Genomic DNA, 23507 nt, shown 5'->3' with positions numbered 1-23507 from the left:
GTTGCAGCTTTTTATTTTGAGCCAAAATGGATGTTTCTGAAGTGTTTCTTTTGCATTAGAGTAGCATTCGTTGGAGGCTTTAGTTTCCTCTGCAGTCGGCTCACGGTTCAGTCTAGCAGACGTAACTTGTCCGGGGTTAAGGTGATGTCAAGTTCAGGTGAAAAGAACCAGGCTAAAATTAAACTTAGCTATTGGTCAGAGTCTCGTCTCTCGTGGATAGAGTCACGTCACATGCTGCCAGTTAAACTTTTACTCACATGGTATCAATAATTTAGAGTTAATATTTCTGTCCTGGAGTCTGATGTTAGAATCGAGTTGCTCTTTTTTTGTACCAAACTGTAAACTTTTGTTCTGTAAAAAAAAGGGCATTTTAATTTAAATTTATTAGCTTTTGCAGCGTTGCTAATGTGGACTCTTGAGGAAAATAACTGGGGGTTTTTTATACCCCTTATTTAACACAAGAGGTTTCCACTTGGTTCCATACTCAGATGGTTTCTTGCTGGAGACCAATTTAAAGGAACAGCTGTGTTACCACACAGCAAACTAGAGTCCAGCATAAAGAAATCCAAACTCTAGCAGCTTTTCAGCCTTTACAGTGGGAGTTTCTGTCTCAGTCAAGATTATTAAGTGTTGAAAATAATCACACCTGTAGATCTACTGCTGATGCTTTTCGCAATTCTTTTTTTTTGTTTTTTTTTTAAACCAAAGAAAGAAACATGTTTTATTTGGTTTAAAATGTGTTCGGTTTTTAAGATGCTGCCGTGGAACAGATTCATATTCGAGGGATGCCCACTTCTGTTAGTCCTGTGTTGTATTTTTCCATCAGATGTATTCTTGGTTGCAGCTTTGTAAATGAGTTGGGGTTACATTTGGTTTGATTAAAACACAGTAAACCGTTGGGCTGTTCTGTTCTTTCAGCTGTTTTTCATTCACTGCCAAAGCCCTCCGTTTTTGGAAGTGAAACTTTCGCCCATCGCTCCCCCGCTGTTGGTATCTTTGAAGTGTTTTGGAAGAGTGCAATTGAGCCTTACACTCTTCTATTTCCATTTTCAGGTTCAGTGATTGTGCTTCCAAACTCACAGATGTGGGTGCAGACAGTGTGGATGCAGCTGCCCACAGTAAACGTGTGTTTCTGAGGAATCGGGCCCTGGAGGCCGCCGCTCATCCGTCCTATCTGGGACGTCTTTAAGAGTAACCGCTGTGCCCTCCCGCGCTCTCAGCCAGGTGTAGTCTCTGCGTCTGCTTCTAATCCAAGGCATTCATCTTCATTACAGCACCGCCCTCGGGCTTCACGGAGTCGGAGAGGAGGGGGGTGTAGTGGTGAAATGGTGGTCTTAGTGATGAAAGAGGGACACCATAGTGTTTGCTGTTATGTCCTTTATTACCTCTTGTATGAAGAGATAATCCTGTTATGTTCGCGACTCAATGAGTTTGACCTTTTGCCTTGAAGACCAAGAAGAAGACGCGATACGTTTCCCACTAAATAAGACGACAACTACGACAAAATAGCACATTTGAAAAACATTCAAAGTTATTTTTCAGAATAAACTTTTGGTGCAGATGTTGATGTTTTTCAAACTCCGGCAGCAACGTGTCCCGATTTGTCCTTGGGCGACACACACCCCAAATTGCTCCTACGAATGTGTAGGTGTGACATGCGGTGTAAAAGAGCTTTGAGGAGTCTGAAGACTAGAAAAAGTGTGATACTGCACAAGCTCAAGTCCATTTACCAGTTATAATTTACGCCTGTCCTCGAGCGTCACAATGAGGGAGGTACGAGCGTTTCTCATCAAAATGATTTGAAAAGCCTTCTGAAGGTGACGATTACAAACGAACATCTGTATGATATTGTTTCTGGTCTCTTAAAATGTAATCTACAGGAACATCTAACATAGAGGCATCATGTGCCACTGAGACTTTTTGTAAAATCATCAGGTCCAGATTGAAGTGGACCGGGCTCTCCTTCTAGCACAGATGCTTAAAGATGTTGAGATATTTTAGGCGATCTGTCAAAAACTCTTGAGGACTGTCGGCGCTAAAGACAGAGCCAAGAGAAACGTTTTACTTTACTAACGATCAATAGATCATGAATGAAGTTTCACTTTCTGTCAAATGACTGATCACTTCTCTCAGGCGGACAACGATTGAATTCACTCTTTATGATCAAACTGGTCCATCGTTCAATTTTTATTGTGGACTCTTTCGACTACTTCGATGATGACCATCAATTACTTTTATTTAAGGCGGCTGTAAATCACAACATCAATTTAAACGAATCAACAGGTACCAGCAATCAAAATATAAAGAAACAAAAGTTAAGCAAAAATCTTGAATGCCATGACAACAGAACATTTCCTAAGATTTCTTTCTTTTTTAGTTTTTTCTTGATCATCAAACATGTTTTTTTTTTTTCTTTTTTCAATTTAGATTATTTAGAAACATGTTTCTTTACTTTTTCAGCTCAAATAGCTGCCACCACTTTGGTACAGCTTCCAATCACACACAGGTCACACTTGCTGCCTCCTGATTTTATGTGTAAGCAGGTGGGAGTATCAATGTAGTGTACATCCATGTTTTTGAGAAATCACACATGGGAGTACTTAGCGTGTGCATATATGTTCGAATGCCGATGTTTATGCGTGTGTGTGTGTGTGTGTGTGTGTGTGTGTGTGTGCAGCAGAGAGGCAGGATGAGAGGCGGGCCTGAGATAAAAGCAGATAGCAGAGCGGAGCGGCAGAGAAGAGCGGGATTAGTCTCATAGACCAATCAGATAAGGATTACCCAGCTGGAGTATGCCCACCCAGGCTAATGTCCCGGCCTCAGAGTGGCATTACACTGTATTATGACACCGATCCACTGTACATCCATCTGCACGGGCCGGATTACACTTAGTCAGGAGAGTCTATGCAGGACATGATCGTAGACACTTGTTAGAGTAAAAACTGAACCGCTTTCTGCTTCTTACCTCGCTGTCATTCCGCCCTGCAGCCAGCGATGGATGAGCTTCATTTTGCCCTGGCTTGCCTTTGATTGGAGCTCCGCTGAGACTGCAGACAGTCACTGCCGAAACACAACTGTTTTATTGGACTCCACCGTGCCCTCTATTGCCCACTAAGGCCAAATTATATGCCAGACATGATCAGATCAGGCTGAGGCTGCAGGTACGGTCAGAGACTCGTACCTGCAGAGGACTCGGGCCTTTAGGTGTTTGTCATCTGTTCTTTTCACTTGCAGCTGTGTGTATCAACAGACACTGGTATCACTGTAGAGTTCATTGATCGTGTTAGAGTGCAGCATCAACTCTGTTTCAGTGTGATACCAGTGCCGTTATGGTGAAGCACTTATACTTAAACAAAAGCAGTTGCTGACAGTATTGTTATTATAATTGTGATTATTTTTGAGTTGAAACATTCTCCCTTGAAGATAATCTGTGTAAATCCACCTGACTATATATAACATGTCGATGTCCCCGGTGTCTGTATTTTGGCTGTCACCACGTTGGTAAGAGATCGTATTTGGATGAGAGTGTGGCTCTGGCTCAGTGGTGGAGTTGGTCATTTATTAACCGGGAAGGTTGGAGGTTCAATCTCCAGCTCCTGCAGCCACATGTCCAGTATGTCCTTGTGCTAGATGCTGAATCCCAAGTGGCTCCCACTGCTCCATCGTCCCCATACGAATGTGCATGAGTGGCGTAACACTGATGGAAGCTTTACATAACAGAACGGGTAGGTCAAGTCCATTTACCATCTACACATTGCTACACCTCTGTTCTAAGACGTGGTCGCTAATTATCAATCAAAAGCGAGCCAAGCATTCTTTTATGAATTTATTTCTGGGAGGGATAAACACCAAGATAACAAATTAACACTCTATAATCATGTCTTCTGAATGCCAGAGAGGGTTGTTGAGTTAAATCTGGACACAACCGAATGAATCCATCACAACAAGACTCCATCACGATAATACGACGTGTACTTTATTGGTGAAACTGGACCCGAGTCCTGCACACATTTAGTTTCCTCTACAGCTACATCACAGCATCCCTTTTTATCTCGGCTTAATGATCTGATCAGTTCAAAGAAGACATTTACACTACATCGTTAATCACGTTAAACCTGAGAGGAAAATATACTTTTAAATTACACACCAGCAGAGGAGGCCTGATGATTCCCCTTCAGTATATTTATTGTCTAGTCTTCGGGGGGCTCTGTGAAGCGCCCTTATGTCCTGACTGGATCTCTGAGATGACAGTAGCTGCTATGATGGCAGGGTAATGGATTTTGTGTATGAGTAATGCCTTAGATTGCTTTGGCTGATGGTGGAGGGGGCTGCAAACTTAAGTGTCACTCTTCAATAAATGCTGTAGCTAGCTTTGCACCCCCCCCATTCCCCCCCCCCCCCCCCCCCCCCCGAGCATAAAAGGACATGCGTCAAAGAGGAGCAGCGTTTCAGTTATTGAATAATAATTATCCCCTTTGACCCACAACACATCGTCATCATTACAGCCAGTAGGACCTTGTGTGTGTGTGTGTGTGTGTGTGTGTGTGTGTGTGTGTGTGTGTGTGTCTCCAGCCTTGATTTACACACGTTATTTTTAGCTGCATTGGTCCTGTTGGGTGGGGTCTATCTTTATCCAACATGACCAGGGAACAAATCAATACTAAACATGCCCTGGGCCAGCCTTTTGTAAGCACACAGTGTGGCACCAGACAGTGATAGCAGCGGTTTGTTAACTGTCTGCTAGCACAAGCGTTCCCATGCCCGCCCCCCCCCCCCCCCGTAACTTAACATATATCCATTTACATGCTGTACATGTCATTCGCAGTTTGAACACATGCAGAGGACGAACTTTGTCGCAAGGCAGCAAGTAAAACAAACTTATCGTGATGGTCGGAGATGTTCTGATATCATGTTTTCATTCTTGGTACCACATCCAATGCCTGGACTTAATTACTGATGGATACACAGTACCAATCAGAGACTAAAATGGTGAATGGACTTGAGCTTGTACAGAACTTTTCTAGTCTTCTGACGACCCACAGCGCTTTTGTCACACCTATTCGTTCACAAGCATTCACACATTGAAGGTTGCTATGTAGTGAGACCATCAGAGGTGACTAATACCACTCATACCGATGCCGAAGTGTCTTTCCCAAGGACACGCATGCTGACCACGACTCAACCAACTGAGCCACAACCGCTCCATATTAGTGTGGTTAAAATACTATTCATGATATTGGTCGAACATAACCATTTGTTACTGCTACATCTCCGGCTTAAGGTACATGTCACTTGTGTAAATACACCGGTTAGGCTTCACGGCCATTATACAGAACCACATTGGGCTTGGCAAAACTGTTTTGTAGTTGCTACAATTTTCAGTATTTCCAGAATGATTAGAGAGAAAAAAAAACCATTGCAATCCACACAGAAACGAGCATAAACAGGCCAGCTTCCAATTGAATGAGCTTTTTAATCCTCTGCAGTGCTCAGAGGTCAGAGAGGTTAAAAAGCTAATGTGCTATAGCTTTGTCTCGTTTTCTCTCTTGGCTTCCATTTATCACACAAATGTTGTTCCCTAGAAATTGCAAAGTTTTCATGTTAAAGTGGCTTGAACAACCACTCGATTTTCAGTGAGATTGCACTCTGATTACATAGAATTGATCCTCTTACAATGAAAGTGTAATTACCAGCAGGCCGATCTCTGATTCCAATCGCAGCGCCGCTCCTCTCGGTTCCACTTCATCGGCTGTATCCTTAAGCTGTGGAAACAGCCCAGAGAGACCCTGTAGTAAATGATAATTAACTGCAGATACAATCCATTCATTTTAAGGAGCTGCGATTCTCTCCTCTCTTTTTTTTTCTCCCTCTGCAACCGCACAGAGAAAGAAAGACAATCTGCTTTTTGATTAATTGGTGATGTCCGTGCTGCAGTTCATTTGCAATCTATTACAGCGTATTTGCTTTGTGTCAGAAAGCAGCCCAAACACACTGCATCATCTCAAGGTTGCAGGAAGGAACAGATGCAGAGTTAGACTGTTGGTGGCTCTACCCCAGCTGAATGTGAGAGCGCCTGCTGATAATCACACTAATGCTAATAACAATAACTGTAACGATTGTGTGATTGATATTGAGACTGCAATCAGTACTCCTTAACACTTTTTTTTGTCTTCTGTGAGAGAACCATTTTTAATTTTCTGTTGTTTAATTTACACATGTCAAAAGGGATATGTGCTTTCGGTCAAGAAACAGTTAAATTCTCTTGCTAGTCAGAACCAGAACAAGTAGTCCGTTTCATGAATGATGTTTTTTTTTACATGCTGGCCCTCGATACCAGTCAAACTTCCCACTTAGCTGTAGCCGTACACTGGCTCTAGCTTCTATTAATGGGCCTGCTCTCACGGCTCTACTAGCCGGTTCTAAACAAGCACTGCTAACAGATAGCATCTTGTAGGAGCAGCACATTTTGGCAGTAGCTTAATCCAGAAAATTGATATTAAAAGAAAGTGCACCTTGGCTGTGTCGGGTTTAACTGGCTGAACCGCATTCAGCACAGACATGCATATGCTAACCTGCAGGGAGGACAGAAGGCCGGGGTGCTAGCACTGCTAACGTTAGCCACACTTGTCAGTCACCAAATAAAAATGTCAACCTGCCGTCAATTTTTAAAATACATTCTGCTCAATTTTGACTGTTTTCTAACCAAAAGAGTTGGTCAGAATTTAAATTTCCGTTAAACCGACTACAACATGTATATTGCAAGACAATCAAATAATGATACCTCTTCAGGGGCTTCTCACACATGGACATGTGTTGTCTTTCTTTCTTCCTCTGTCTCTCTCGTCTTATTTATATCTTTGCTTGGGTTTTGGTCCAACAAAAGAAGCACTATGAATATGTCATTGTGAGCTCACTGTATATGTGATATTGTATCCACAAAAAAAAGGAATATATTAAAAACAGATGAAATAAGAGATTAAAGAACATGAAAACAGCGCGACAACATCTTCTGCTGTTCAATGAACCGAAAACATTGAATCAATATTTGATTCATTCCATTAAGCTGCCGCCCATCTGATCTTTTGATATGATTCTGCAAGGCTGATATATAGTAATGTTGAAAAATATTGCTCTTTCATATTGATTTCAATCAGTCTGCCATGCTACAGCTAAATTGATTTGTAGCAGGACAGGGGAAGAGAAAGTTTCTTTACCAAAAGTGATCAGAGTTATTGGGTTCAGGTTTTTAAATGTGAATATTTGAGGGTTTTTGTGTCCTCCGTGAGAGTGTATGGTTCTTTTTAGGTGTCAGACTGTCAATAAAAGAACGATCAGGTGGTGTGATGTAGTTCCCAAACAAACAAAAGAGAGCGGGAAGAGGGGCGACAGAGATGTTCCCACCTCTGCGAAGCCCTCTTAGCACCCAGTGGGAGAGCTGCTGACAGCTCTGCTCGCACAGTCTCAGGCCCGGGTCGAGGCGGAGGAAGGGTTGAAGGTTCCTGTAGCTGAGCTTTGGGTCACCGTCTGTGACCCGGGTGGAGGACGCAGGAGGACGGTAGCTTGGCGGAGTCTGACAGATGGAGGAGTGAGCAGAGGGTGAATATGGAGGGCAAGGAGAAAGGAACCGGTGTGATGTACAGGAACACTGATGTGGGGTTTAGAAGACGATGAAGGCGATCTGGTCCAGATGGTTCAGAAGAGTTACGGTCTTTATTGAGTTTTTAGATATTGGATGGGTTATGTATCTGTTCAGCCAGTATGATTGATTTGTTTTCTGTGCAACAAAGCAAAGAAACCAGACAGCGCTGTAATTTTAGACAGACAGCTGATACAATGGGATTTTTTTTTTTTTGTTTCAGCCGTCTGCACTGCAAAGATAGAGACTGGAACAGGTTGTGTTTTTACTTCCTCTGACCTGTGCTCACCATCTCAAGCTTGCAATCAACCAGAACATACAAACACTTTTTGGGCAACTGACAACCTTTTACAGTACCTGATAAAAACATTATCAGAAACATCTTTATCTGATTGGTTTTTTTTAAACCTTTTTTTTTTTTTTTACAAAAATCAAACTTAAATATGTATAGTGAGCAACTATAAAGAAATGAGCATTTAACTACAAAACCATCATTTGTACCAGGATGTCAATATTCCCTCTGGTGTTAATGGCACCAGCGGACACTCCTCACTTCCACAGTGGTTTAATTTCTAATTTTATTACACTCCATCCAATTGGCGTTGAGAATTTGTATTTTTTAGTTATTTCTTTATTGACTTTATTTTGGTGAAACAAAACATGACAGCGAAATCAAGAACGATTAGATTTTTTCAGAGCCAAAGTTACTTCAGTTGGCGGCCATGTCGAAGGCGAAACCCGAAGTGATCTCTGTTCCAGCGAGTGTCTGCACGCGTGTGGGGACATCAGAGCAGTCTGTCAGTGCGACGCTGCTCAGATGGTCATGTTTACTGCACTCCAGAGCGAGTATTTACAGCAGTCGACAGGACTGGCAGACCCCACTGTCACAGCAAATGGTGCTGTTGGGAAAACAAACAGTTGTAATGAGACTGTATCTGTCAATATAGAGCGCTGAGAACCACTTCAATCAGGGAGAAGAGCGCAGGAAGACGGAGAAAGAGACACAAAGATTGTTGTCACAGTGATGCGTTCAAAGACAAGGTTAATCAGGGGGAGTTTGACGTTTTCTGTTTGGTGTACCTTCTTCGCGACCTAAAGAATTTCTTCCCATTCAAGCAAATGATCCATGTGATCTGAAATTTAATTGATTTTGATGTCGTTTGTTCTTCCTCTCAGCCATCATTTCGGAACAGTTTGACGGATGGGGACGGCTATTTAACCTGAAGGATGATGATTTTATAGGCTTCCGAAAGGAAATGATGCAAACCTGACGTCTGGGAAAGGCTGACACTCGATTAGTCATGTCTGCGTAGGTACATTCTGTGACTCTTACTCTTAGACAAAAGCTTTCGTTTGAACTGCTGACGGTGCTTGCTGATTTTTCCAGGGATAAAAAGGACAATGCCGCGCTAATCTGTGGATCACAGCGAATCAGGGAAATTTGTCCAAAAAAAAAAAGCCCAAAGTCGCTATTATCATCGCTACATCCTGATGTAGGCGAGGATAAGGTGTTGCTGAGTCCACTGAGGAGGATGATGTAATTTCCAGGAGAGCACGCTGCTTCTCTCCACCCCCTCTCTGCTCTCCTGTGCATCTGTGTGTGTGTGTGTGTGTGTGTGTGTGTGTGTGTGTGTGTGTGTGTGTGTGTGTGTGTGTGTGTGTGTGTGTGTGTGTGCTGGCATGTATGTGAGTGCTCACCTTCATGTCTCTGTGTTTGTCAGAGTAAAGGAACAGGATGAATTTTTAATGAAGAGCAGCATGGCTTCCCTTTTGCTCCCTCAGATCGCTTTCCAGGACAGGGAGTCTCTCCTGATCGTAGCAGCATGCACACAGGCGACTCTGGGTGAGAGGAAAAGAAGACACACACACACACACACACACACACACACACACAGAGGGACTCTACATGGAAATGACATGCGCGTCTTTGTTTCCCTCCACAAACAGCCTGGATTGAGTAAGCGTGTTGGTGCTCTCAGACCTTATATCTGACCGTGTACGTGTGTGTGCGTGAAATCCCCCTGTAACGTGCGTGTCTATAATGTGTCATGCCGTGACTCCACCACAGTCGGGGGGCCTATGCCGCACTGGTTTGCTTTAGGATGACTGCATGAACAAGTTGTGAGAATGAATCTCTTATTTACCCACAGTGTTCCTCATACCGGTCGCTCGGGGGCAGCTCGGCCACAAAGTCACAACACGACGACTTATCGAAGGTTCGCATGTCTGGAAATTGAACGGACGCGAGCCTCCAGGGTTTCCCCCTCCACGATTCACAGGCCTGCATCGATCACGGAACTAAATCTAATCATCTTTGCCCTTAATGGCGCGATGCCAGCTTCAAGTCAAGGCGCGTAAATGATGAGAATAACCAGAGCAGTGTGATAAAACGATATAAAATGAGTACAGACTGTGAACTCAAGGTAACATATTCAGGACATTGTGTTCTTTTAGAGGATTGAACACACAGAGAGCTGTGTGATTTTTTTTTTTTTTATTGATACACACATGACCCAGCTGACGAAGACAGTATTTATTTTAAATTGCGATACAGGCCTCCTTCAGGATTCAGAGTAATAATCATCGACTGTACGGCTGGAGATAACAAAGTGTCGTTTAATATAATACCAGCATTTGCCAAATAAAATGTTTTGAGTCTTGAAGGCTCAAAAACACAGCCTCATATACTGTAGCGTGTTCTGTGTACAGACGAGACAGAGAGGAGGAAAAGGTTCGGATCCAGGAGCTCGAATCACTGAATTCTTCCTTTTTACTGAATTACTCGAAACACTAATCTGTCATCAAAATAGGTTGGCAGTTGATTAAATAATTGAACGACTGATATTTGGCACTCTACAGTTTTTGATAGGTGAGGTCACAGACAATTAATAAAATGTAAAAACTGTTTCCCAGAGAACTAAAATGAAAATGAAATTTAAATTGTGTTTCTTATCGTGATTATACAGATGTTTTGTGGTTAATGGAAAACCTCACAAATGTTCAACTTCATACATATAAAACAGAAATTCATAATCATCATAAATCCCAAAATGTCTCAATGTGAACTCGAGGCCCACACAATATACACACACACTGTACAGTGTGTGTGGCTCTAGCTTCACATTCACATAGCAGGATTTATTCCAGAACACTCTTTTGTTGTTTTTTTTTTTTTTTAAAGATTTGTTTTTGGCCTTTTTGCCTTTATTGATAGAGGACAGTGGATAGAGTCGGAAAGGGGGAGAGAGTGGGGAGAGACATGCGGGAAAGTGGCCACAGGCCGGACGCGAACCCGGGCCGCCCGCGCGAGGAGCGAGGCCTCGCAACATGGTACGCGCGCTGTCGCTGCCGCTGAGCTATCGGCGCCCCCTCTTTTGTTGTTTTACACATAACAGACCAAACTACAGTTTCCCATCATATAAAGAAGTTTTACCCGCTCGACTCAGGGCTCAGGAACGATTAGGGAGAACACAGTGGGAATAAATCCTTCACAGACACAACCTCCGCACACAATTATGACATGTCTGGATATTTTTACAACACCTAATTAAAGAGACATTTTTCCAATTATGCTGGGACTCATCTGTTTTACGATGCGTAGTTAAAAGAAACTATGGAAGAATGTGGCGTTGTCGGTGTGCTCGGTCCTTTGTGCACGAGCTGTCACAAACACTTGTGTTATTGTTGACTGAGCAGCACGTACACACTGTAGTCATAGAACAACCTTCTACTAGCTTGCTTACGTTGTCTCTAATGTAACTGGTGGTCGCCCTTTCGTTGCAGCTGGCTCTGTCGAATAATCAGAAAGTGAACGCTTCCGTTGACCTTGCTTGGTGACGCTCCGCTCCTCTGGAGGATGTTGCGTCTTCGCTCTCTTTTCTTTGTTTTACGCCCCTCTGATTTATCGTAATGCACATGTATTCATTTGATCCGCTCTCGCTGCTGCTGCTGCAAGTGCTGGATAAATGTCTTTTGCCAAAACGGACATTTGCTGATCACGTATTTCCTTCCTTTCATTAACTCTGTGCAGTCAGAGAAGCTGTGTGTGCAGCAAAAATGTGGGTCAAAGTCTCCTCTCCAAACGTCATCTGTCAGAGATGTGCTTGTAGTACGCAGAGCGACATCACTGCGAACCATACAGGCTTAATTAAAACGATTATCCGGGAGAATTAAGCGACTTCTCGTCTCCTCTAACCCGACCCCCTCTTGCATGTCTGTTTTAGAGGCCGTGATATTACATTTGTCTCAGCAGCCGCATGATTTAACTGTACAGAACCTAAATGAGGACGGATGTGAGGAGGGATCAAAAGAGGCAGCGAGGAATTGGTGAGGAGGAAAACCGTGTTCAAGATGACCACGAGAGGAGGGGGGGGGGGGGGGGGCGAGGATGGATTGGAAACGCACACACGGTCAAATGCACCGCGAGCAGCATTTACATACATGTAATGAAACAGGGAAATGGATGAATACATGCCTCCAATCCATCGAGCCACTTCTGCCCACCCTCCCTTAATGTACCCGCTTCTTCTTCTTCTTCTTCTTCCTCCTTCCAGCATGCCGCACTGCTCGCCGCTACAGAAGGAGCGGGGCAAGAGATGACATGTGGACACTCAGTGAATTGCCAATCGCCACAGAGAGAGAGAGAGAGGGAGAGAGAGAGAGAGAGAGAGAGAGAGAGAGAGAGAGAGGGGAGGTGGTTTGACGCATCCAGACTGCAACCATTGGCTTTTTTTTTTCCTACATTAAAGATTAGAAAAAAAAGAACTGCAGAGAAGCACTACACTGAATACTGGATGTATCCCCCCCTCCCACCTACCCCACCCCCAACACAACTACCACCACCAACAACAACTCCTCTCTACCTTCTCCTCTCTCGCCTCCCTCGCCCCTTTACTTCCCTGACCCTCTCTCACCCTACCTCACCCTCTGCCTCCCTTATACACTTTCAGCTCAGGGAAGAGGAATCAATAGCCACAAATTAATCATTCTGCCTTCGGGAGGAGGAGGAGGAGGTGGTGGAAAGGGCGGGGGGGAGTGGGCGCCAAACAGTAGAGCATTTAGAGAACTACAGGAAGGTATTAGGAGCGATTCCTCCGGGCATTAGGAATTTAGGGATTTTGGGTCCGCGCGCTTTAAAAGAAGGTGTGATGAAACTAAAGCGAGGAAGCTGTGAAATCACATTTTTGGAAGCCATTAAAGGGAAAACTACTTCACAGGAGTCACCACTGGGAAAATATTACTGTTGGAAGCATAATTAAGTTGTGTGATAAAATGTAGTGTTGCTAATTTGATTGCAGGTTGGTCAGATGGAAATGAAAATGCTGAGCAGACGAACCACTGAGCTCATGGTTTGATTGCTTAGACAGACGAGTTCGGTTTTCTTCTCGTTTGATTTTCCATCCGACCTCGTCCGTGTCCGGCCGGTGAGGAATTGTTTGCAAAGAACTTTACACTGTGTTGTTTTGACCCCGAGATTTAGACATATCCCACACTCAAAATGTTCTGTGTGTGTGATTAAGCCAGGCCTACTCACGACCGTTCCAGGTGATCAAAGTGTTCATCCGCCAGGCTCACGCACATTTGCACAGCGAAAGTAGTCCTGAGAGTTTCAAAGACAAGGTTTGAGTGTGTTTTCCACGAAGCACAGCTAAGAGTTAATTGAACACATTGGACGACTCTCACGAATCTTTGCTTATTTTCTGGTTCGATGTTGCTGCAGCCTGTTTGGGCAGCCATGCTGTGGTGTGTTGAGACACATGAATCAGCTCAGTCGGTGAGGCAGGCGCATCCATACAAGTCACACTGCTCTCTCTCTCTCTCTCTCTCTCTCACAGGAACACATTTCCTGTCTACCTTCAGCGTTCCTGTCAAGAGAAAAGAAAAGCCTTACAAAAAAAAATGTTTTTGGCTGAGGATTTGTCCATTACTCTTCTATATCAGAAACAAAACATGTGCAACGATGTAGAATAGAAAAAAAAAAAAATCCTTTTAAATGCTCAGCAGTCTGGATTCATTTTTGCATTTTTGTATTGAGATGTTTAAACCTCCTCAGACAATTCAATTAGTGATTGCGGGCATGAGGCAGCTCTCTGCGCTGGTGTCTCCTGCTGACCTGAGTTGCATTCCACCCCAGAGGACTTCCTGTAATTGGCGTGAATGGGGGGGGGGGAGAAAGGTGACTTTGACAGTGTGAGCAGGAATATTTGGATTTTTCCAGCTGTTATCTCTTCCCTTAAATTGGAGCTCAAACGTAAAGCTCAAATATCCTTCGATGAGTCCACAAAGTCAGCGCCGTGTGCTGTCGACGGAGCAGCTCCGGGCCGCTTTGATGACATCATACTCGGAGAGAGAGTGAGACGGAGCGAGAGAGCGAGAGTCGCAATCACATATATTGATCAGCCTGTCCGAAGCCGAAGGAGTCATGTAAATTTGTAAACTGAGTAATGTTTCCACTTGAGAGACATCCAATAGCATCCAAGAAGGCACACCATTTATAATGTTGGTCGGAGATAGTGTTTACTGTAAACCTGCATCACTCACTCGCTCAGGCTTCTATCCATCACCCTCCGAACAAACCGTCACCGTCTTAACCTCATCCCACCTTTACTGTAAATTCCTGCTCTCTGAGTTTGTCTTTCATGTCTCTCCGTGCGTTTGTCTTTGTGCAAAGACTTTGTTATCTCTCCGGAAGAAGCTTATCTACCAAACTGCTCGGGGTTTGCTGAGGTCTGCAGCTTCCGAGAACAAGAGGACTTTGATGGAATTATTCAGATTAAGAGAAACCTTTGTTTTAATCATTATTTGACAGGAACATAGAAAGTGCTTGCTCACGTTGCTCAGGTTGTTTTTTTTTGCCCATATTGTACAACTCGTCTTCTGCTGTTTCAAACACGTTTGTTTCCCTCAGTTGATGAAGCCCTGCCTGTATCATCACACCTGGCTCTGACCTTTTTTAGCCTTAAGCCCTAATCCTTAAAACACCAATGCATGTACAGGAAATGCTCTGCTGTCGCTATTTGTCCAATTCCCTGCGGTTGAAAGCAGACTCAGTTCTACCAGGGTGCAAAAGGTTGCATTGCACCCACATTTTAAATGCACCCGCAACTGAAAGGATTCAACAAATGACAACAGTGATTAAGATTGTGTTCAGCACATCATCCATGATCGGATCTTCACGACGGTCCACATCTCCTAAGCTTTAATCTCACATGCATCCTCAGTCATTTTGTTCTAGAAGCGGGCTTGGTGGAAAGACAAATATGTTTTTCATATTACATTGATGTGAACACAGATAAATCGAACGATGCAATTGGTGCAAATTTCCATAAAAGGAAAAAAAAGAGTAACGTTCCTCACGGTGTGGATTAAACCGCTCGATCACCTGCAGCTTTGACTTGAATCACTGGGCGAGTGTTTGTTCAACGCACTCGACTGTGTGTAACCTGCTGTGTCTCATCTTGGGCTGACTAACAGAAATGTGCTCTTCTTAAATCCTTGAGTCAAAAAAAAAAAAAAAAAAAAAAGACCAATCGCACATTCTTGATTGTTAAAAAAAAATAAAGAGAGCACCAGACTGATTATTAAATCGTCTTTAAGGACTCAAGGACAGATGCAGCGAGTGACTGACAGACCTTTAATTTTCCGCATCATGATGACTTATTCTTCCTCATGTTTTTATCCAGAGATTGAACACAGTACATTGTGTTTCCATTGTAAAGAAAAACTGACATATGATTAAAGACTAAATCCTAATCAGTGTTAATGTAACAAACTGTTTAAGTATCTCTCACGTCCCCTCTCGCAGAATATGATTACATGGCTTTTAAATTCAGGCTGTTTTCATGAGTCTTTACAGCCCTTTTTTATGCCGCGTTGTGCATGTTTCTAAGCTTTTATGCGTGCGGAGAATAGTGTTACAGTGAGGCACAATATAAAAATCAACCACAAACACTCCTAACATTACATGGTGATATATCAGGGGGAATGACTTGGCGCTGGAAGCTCTGTGGGTATAACCTGATACGTTGTCGGTGCCACTGTTGGCAGAGGCCTGGCTGAGCAGTGTGCAAGATGGGAATGTTTCAGCGTACTATGATACAGTAGTACTGTATCGTATCACTGCTGTGTGCTTTTACAGTTACGAGCTGAGCTGCAGAGTCATGTGCAGCTCAGTAAGCAATGACACACAAGTCCAATCAGCCGTGCTAATATCCAGTTTAAGAGTGCGGTATTGCTTTAAACTGCTATTCTACATGTAGCATATATTAATATATTCATACAGAAATATTACAGCAGATTTATTGTTGATTTGATCGAGCGTCCAAACTAAAAACACCTCAGTTTGCCATCGCAATAAAAATAAGCACTATCTTCAGCCAGTGTCTTTATCCTTGACATGTACGCCTTCTTCACTCTTCAAAATATAATTGATTGCAACTGTATTGTGTAGTAGAAGCAATGGCAATGGGGAAATGATATTGATGAAGAAAGTGTCATTATTAGAAATGTTGTCAAATAAAACGTAAAGTGACATCTTTTAAATCTCTAAATTCTAAACTATCAAAGGGAATTAAACAATTTTTAAAAAATCCCCAAAAAAGAGCAACTACTTGTTCCGTTTATGAAATTGGGATCACCTTTTTCTTTCATGAAAACGTACCCTCGACTCTTTCTTGTTGGGATGTAAGAAAAGGAAAGTTAGAATGTGGCGTGGCATACAAATGATTTAACCATGTATGATGGAAGTGCACTGCATGTGCACTGCATGTGTACTTTACGTATCAATCATATTTGAGGTAGATGAACTCTGTTCTGTGTTAAAAGGCCAAAAAGAGGCTGCTGAAAGAGGTCCACCGCTCAGGTCTGATCATGTAAAAATCACATCAACACACAGAATAAAAGAGAGTAACGGATTGTCTTTCTGAAAAGTATGAAACTGAAGAGAAAACGAGTGTGATCACGGTGCTTTTCATGCCTGTATGACATGGTGAAGGGAAGAGTAGGCGGCGGGATGAATGCACAGCATATCTGGGTAGAGTGAGAGTGTGTGTGTGTGTGTGTGTGTCTGTGTGTGTGTGATGCTGAGAGCAGCTCTGAAGTGCATTTAACAGCTCTGGGAGGGTGATCAGGACCCCCCCCCCCCCCATGCCCTGCAAACAGAGGAGTGAGTCAGCCTGCATGGAGTCCTGATCATTTCAACACAGAATCCACAGCTAATATTATGCAAGTGCTGAATGATGAGCAGCCTATGGTGGAAAGTAATAGAGTACATTTAGAATGGATGTTCCAGCAACTAATTTGAGTATTGATTAAACACAAATCTAAATTCAATCGAACTGACTAGTATACCGTCAGGGAAACCCACAGAGAATCTTCAAAATTGCGCATTATTTATTTAACATGGCTCACAGCATCTACAAGTAAACAATGTCAAATGTGTTAGCCAAGTGTGGCTAACATTAGATGTGCTAGAAAAACCTCATTATAGGTTAATGTCTAACCTCAAACAGTCCGTAGAGGAATTTATTTCCATGTTCTGGATCAAAAGGCTGCCAAAACAGTCCTCTGTCTGTGCTACTTTACATAGAAGAGCATTGTGACAGTCGCAATTAACCGGAGCTACTGACCTGGTGGGGGGCTGCTTAGACACATTTGCTATGTAGCGTTGTGGACCAGAAATAAAATAAGGGTTAGGAAATGTTGTTTAACTGAACAGCATTTCTAATGCTAACTGGAACTAGCATTTAGTCATTCAGTCAGAGGATAGCTACATCACTACACAAGTCACTGCATGTGTATAGTTATCTCAATACATGTTTTATCTAAGTTTTTAGAAACAGATTTGTTTTATTCAAGTATCTCCATCACTGTTCTGTGGGATGCTCATGAGGGTCACAAAAGCCACTTACAGCATGGTGCACCACAGGGCTCTATACGAGGGCCTCTGTCATACATCAATGACTTACACTTAATATCAAAAGAAGCACTTTTTTATTTTATATGCTGACATGTTTATAGCTCACAGGAACCGTGCTCGAGCTAGGCCAGCTTCGGTTTTAAAATCATTTTAGTTTTCCAATGTATAGCCATACAAGTCTGAATCATTAATATCTGGGTTTATTGAAACACTTTCAGATAAATTGATCACAAAGACAAGTTGTTGTTTTTAGCTCTGAGGAGTTTTTTTTTTTTTAATAATAATCTCTCTTATATGTTCAGAATAGTTTGAAGAGCTAAAACGTTAAACACCATATAATGACACTTAAATCATGTCAACAATCAAATCATTCCTGCCAGTAAACCTTCGACATGCCCGCCTCTTTTCTGAGCTATTTTTGCAGCTTTCTCTACTATTCTTCCCGTGTCTCTGCCTGCGCTGCTCATGCAGTAATCATTATAATCCAGGGTAACAGGAGCATTGACTGCCTGTGATTTGTGATTGTGATTTTATAGTCGCCTGTAAAAGCAGTCCTCCCCGCCTCCCTTTAGATCTGTCCTCAAGTGTTCCCACTGTTATTAACTGCGTTTGGGAATCCAGTCGGTTTAAATAACAGCGTTCATAAGATCAATGTGTGGCTGTTTTAAGAGGGAATTTATGTCGCCCTGCCTCTGTACTGCTGTGCTCACTGTGCAGATTTTTTGCGCTGATACCGTGAGCGTGTGATGTAAATCATAAGAAAAGGTTGGCGCTGGGGTCAAATCATTTAAGGTTTCATCACAGGGAATGAGCATCAGCTACAACTTCATCATCAGCGGTGCACAGAGGTGAACGATCAGCTCCCACAGTGCTGCTGCCTGTTTATTAAAGTGAGCTGAATCGAGGGTGATGTTTTCCAGAATGTGGACGTCAACCCAAGGTGAAGAAATTTAAAGGATGCCTGCTCTGTTTCTTTGCTAGTTTGTGCTACCTAATTAGCTTTTGTTAAGCTTGAGCCGTAAAAGGGAAGATATTGATTGCTGTCTCTTTGAGAGGCGGATGGTCAGAACACGCAAAACAACCTTCTGAAAGTTTTTCCTTGCATGCAACCTCCTGAACTGAAGATGCATGTAAACCTTTATTTATTTATATCGTCTCGTCTTCTGTAGTCGGACTCCTTAGGTGCGCTCACTGTTCCACCTCAGAGCTCACATCTCCACGTCTCATTGATTTGGGCCGAGGCAGAATTGTGTAAAAGTCAGTTTAAGCAAAAGAATATAAACTCAAGCTGCTGAACATCGATGCTTCACTGACAGATGTGTTTTGGTTTTGGATGGAATTTTGTAAGATGGTCAGCTTTTTACTGAAAATAAGACTGTGTAGCCTCTGAGTGAAAGTTGAAGAGTGTATTTAGAGCTGACAAAAGTGACGAAACAAAGATTAGAAAAGGGTCCGATTGGCTTCAAGTGTCTGAACTTACTTGCTTGAATTTGAAATTCAAGCAGGGTAAATTTTGAAATTTTGAATATCTCTTGATCTCTCAGTTGAAAGTTTTTTTTCCTTCCCATGACCAATTCCACAACTTGGACTTTTCTATAGGCTAATGGAAAATAAACTATTTTTAGTAGAAAAACACTGATTAACTACATTATGCTGTTTCTTATCATCACATTATAATTAAGTTCAGTTTTAGGGATGTTATACATTTTTGCATCTGTATCTGGGAATTGATTCTGGCAATAGGCAACCTCTAGAGTTGAAAAATAAAAAGCCAGTGCAGAAGCACAAAAAAAATGTGTGCAATCAAATTTTTCTCATTAAACAACGTCCTGCTCATATTATATTAGATGTAGGAAAATAAAGACACTTAAGTCTGCTTTTACCCTTTGTGAATTGTGTTTTCCGGTCTGTTAGTGCGTTGTCGAGGACCCAGGCTGAGGTTCATGCCAGTCCATTAACTCAGCTAATTCAGGTCTGAGGGATTAAGTGGAGGTGCTGTGCTGCAGGCAGGACTCAGCTCAGTACTGTAGAGCGGACGCTTTAGGTCCTGCAGCGGCATGTTGAGTACACCTGATGCTTTAGTTTAGGTGCTTCTGACAGCGCTTCGCAGTTTGAGGATTTCTGAGATGAAAGTTGACAATAGTGAAAGGAAGGTTGTTGTTTTTTTCTTCACTCAAAGATCTAACCTGCTGGATTGCCCTGTGTGAGACATGTCCATCAACCTGGCTTCAACATAACCTCAAACAGGGTAATTTTAAATCTTAACAGGACCAAATGCGTGTCTGCTGCACAGGTAACATCAACAACCAACGAAAAGAATGATTCTGAAAATCATTCAGAATATTTAACTTGTCAATGTTTTTTAACCTTTTGAGGATTTTTAATGCATGGAAGGTTAAGCATTAACTTACACACGTTTTTTTGTATTCTGATGTAATATGTCCATTGAAAAGAGCTAAATAAATTCAAGATATTATTATTATTGATATGTTTAAATGAAGCCCTACAGAGAAGATTAAAGTATTTGCTGCTCCACCTCAGTTTAGTGGGGTTTCAAATGTTATTGTGCTACAAAAAAGTTTGATTGGCTGACATGAAAATGTGATGCGATGACACAACAGACAGCGGCCGGACAATTGACATTTCCGAGTGCCTCCATTATAATTTGTGATAATGGTTGACATCACTCAGAGGATGAGTCAGCATCTCGCTCAAACTCTGCCCTAGCATCCTGTTATCATTGTTATTCTAATGCTGAATTTTCATCAGTTTACACCGGGGATTGGCAGAAAGGAAGCAGCACTGAATGTCATTGGTCAGTGAGTGAGTCAGTTTAGGCCCTATCTCCCAGCGCTCACTGTTTACCAGCTCTTACTCACCTTCCTCCAGTTGATTGTCTTTGTCTTGACTCAGTTGAACAATTTTCTCAGTCAGTAACTCTTTGACTCATTACATTTGGCCTGAAGCAAGAGTGCAGCCATCGTCGCCACTTTCTCATTGTACTACTAACTGTTCATGCGTTTGTTCTCCCTCTAAAACTGTAATGCTGAATTTAGTTTTCATATTCACAACGGTCCTTCTCCTTTGATGTCATACTTTGGGTGAGCAACTAAATAGCTGTTATTACATGGTACTGTTCGGTTTAGGGTACTTAAGTTCTGTGGCTGACATGGGGAACCTATGTGGTCTGGGGCTGAATGGGCAGCATTGTTTTTAAAGTAAAAAATATTTTTGAGAATTTGTTAGCTACGTTCAGACATTAGCTTATGTAAGCTTTCAGACACGACCTACTTTGAATCACTGTAAGCTAGGAAGTAGCCTACAGATATTACTACTGTAAGGAGTGTAACACTGAACAATAGGAAATATGCTAACTGTTAGCTCACAGTATGTGCTCTTGGAAATTAACTTCCTAGCTAATGCAGTGCTAGCTTAAAGCTGGTGGATCACCGTGTTGAGGTAGCTTAGGTTAGGGTGACTTTTCTCCCCAGGTTTCTCTATCAGTCGTCTTTACAGTTCGTCCTTAATCAAGATGCAGTGGATTGATACAGATTTTTCTACATTTCTATGGCTAAGAACCTGGAAAACTGATGTAGGCTGACAACATATCGACATAGTTTTTTTGTTTCCCATCCTTAGGGTGACGTCATGAGTCTAATCACCATCGTGTGATTCTAGTAAAAGGCTAAAAAAAAAAAAAGGATTCCGGGTGATGTTTCTGTTTCAGTTCATCCTTCTCTTAGCTTAACACATAACAGAGCCATTTTTTTAATGAATGTGTGCTTGTTTCTTAGGTCTCAGAGTTACAAATACATGCAAACCAGCCCCCCCCCCTGTTGAGCTGATTACATGATTGTGATCAGCGTAGGTGAGGTGTTGTTTTTACAGCTACTTTTATTAGTACGGGGTGTTTACTTGGCCTGCTTCCTGGGAATGCCTCTCCTTCTCTCTATGGGTGCTCACTGCTGAGGGACTTAGTCTGATCAAAAGGCTGTGACGCACCTTCCCCTCTCACACAGGTGACTCACTGGTTTCCTGTTCCTGGATCTGTGAAATCTCATCCTACTCTTTGTCACAGTTCCCGACCTCGCATGTCCTGGTGTGTCCACACGTCTCGACGGAAGACTCTCAGATGGACCACAGTCCCTCCCACTTCCTTCATCCTCTAAACTAAGGGTTCCGCTGCTGCTGCTTTGTTTTATAATCTCATGACACCTCGCAGAGAAGCAGATAGACGGGGGTTGTTATCAGGACTCAAAAGAGCGTATTTCTGTGCATGCATGCATCTCTTTTACACCATAAGAACTTAACAAACGGTAACTTAAATCTTTTAAAATCAACTGAAGTGTTTCTTTGCTTTATTTTCAGGATACGCGTGTTATGTAAACCTAATCTAGTCTATATTAAATTATTTTGCTTTTCAGTGTAAAAGCTGAAGAGTGCAGTCTGGTTGATCAGGAAAGAAGACGTTTTATTTTGTGTTTGCGCCTGTCATAGTTACAACAGCTGATACAAGGCTTGTCATCTGACAATAAACACTGATGTAAATGCTGTTGCACCAAGTCAATGCTGATTTCCCCCCCCCCCCCTAAAAACGTGGAATCACTACTACATTGTTGCATATCAACCAATAACTTAGAGGTTTTGAATCTCACTTCCTGAGCGGCAGTGAATCTACGGTGTAGGCTCCAGCACAATAACAACGAGCTGTGACAACAGGTACAAGTAAGGTTAAATTTAACGCCTCCATTTATAAAAAAAGATCAGACTCTAAAACAGGTTCTGTCTTCCGATACTTCCTTTTGCATCCACATATCATCTCAGGAATAAACAGACCCAGCACCTCTTTGCTCACACGTGGACACAGACGTGTTGTTGAAACAGCACACAGCCTTTACATCCCGGGCAGAGCGGAGAGTCTTTGTTGGGAAAGTGCTCAAAGTCGGGCCGTGGGAGGTCAAATGACTGTCTAACATCTGTCAGTCATCCTCCGACGAGCAGAAACCTGACGGCACCTCGCTGCCTCCATTAGTCTGCCTCCCACGTCACCTACAGCTACAGCCGCTGAGCTACACACCTGCCAACCTCTCCACAGCCTGCAGAATGAGTCTTCATTTGCGAAGCTTCGTATATGATAAACTTCTTGTTCTTCTGTTGTTGTTGGGTTTTTTTTCTGAAATGTGAAAAGACGAGAGATAAAACACTGAGTGCTCGGGGGAGAATCACCCTCATGTGAGGGATGGGATGATGTGGATACATGAGTTAAGTAACACAAGTTTGAGGTGTTTGACTTGTGTGCGTGCCCCTGCATTCAATGATCTGCTCCAGTGTGACATTTTAAATAGATATTTGTAAAACACCCAGTGTATATATTAAATCCCTGGGTGTTTTTTTTTCCTCTTGTAAAACAGAAGAAACGTGATGAGTCATCCTGCATGCAGGGAGTGTACATGGATGATGTTGGATTAGGAGAAAAGAGCCAAACTGGCTGAAGTAGCTGAACCGGAACCTTTGGCTTAAATACACTTAAAATCCCAATCAATGGCAATCCCACTAACGTGTATATTATCAGTAACAATTAAAGATTCAGCATGGAAACAGAGCTTTTTTATAACAGTTCATCTTGAGGTTCGCTCTGAATAATTCAAGCAGGATGGGATTGCTTTTGAAAACAATAATCACTTCTTCCAGATTCTCTTCATCTGAATTCACCAACAATTGATACGTTTAACATAATATTTAGCATAAAGGATCAATATGAAACATATCTACTGGAGGAAACCATAGAATGAATTTACTATGTGATCACACATTAAGGAAACATGCTATGGTTAAAGTGCTGGCTCTCTGTCAACAGTACAGCAGCCAGTATGTCCTCCTTCTAGGTTTCCGGTCGTGAATGGTTTGTTTTTGTTGAGACCAAAGAAGTAGGCGGTTTAAGACGAGCAAACGGGC

General features: G+C 42.5%; 1 protein-coding gene and 1 long non-coding RNA gene across 2 annotated transcripts in view; one reads left to right on the top strand and one right to left on the bottom strand.

The window, feature by feature from the left end:
* Nucleotides 1-23507, top strand: part of cacng2a (calcium channel, voltage-dependent, gamma subunit 2a) — a 57825-nt gene that overhangs the window by 7062 nt on the left and 27256 nt on the right. The window lies entirely within an intron of this gene.
* LOC306838762 overlaps nt 22333-23507 on the bottom strand; it is a 37079-nt gene continuing 35904 nt past the window's right edge. Inside the window, exon 2 of the long non-coding RNA XR_013781116.1 lies at nt 22333-22725. This is a non-coding gene — a long non-coding RNA (uncharacterized lncRNA). The remainder of the gene's footprint in view (nt 22726-23507) is intronic.

This window comes from Symphodus melops (genome assembly GCF_947650265.1).
Source record: "Symphodus melops genome assembly, chromosome: 17".
Classification (NCBI taxonomy): domain Eukaryota; kingdom Metazoa; phylum Chordata; class Actinopteri; order Labriformes; family Labridae; genus Symphodus; species Symphodus melops.
The sequence above is the reverse complement of the archived record's forward strand: the minus strand, read 5'-3'. Positions and strand labels throughout refer to the sequence as shown.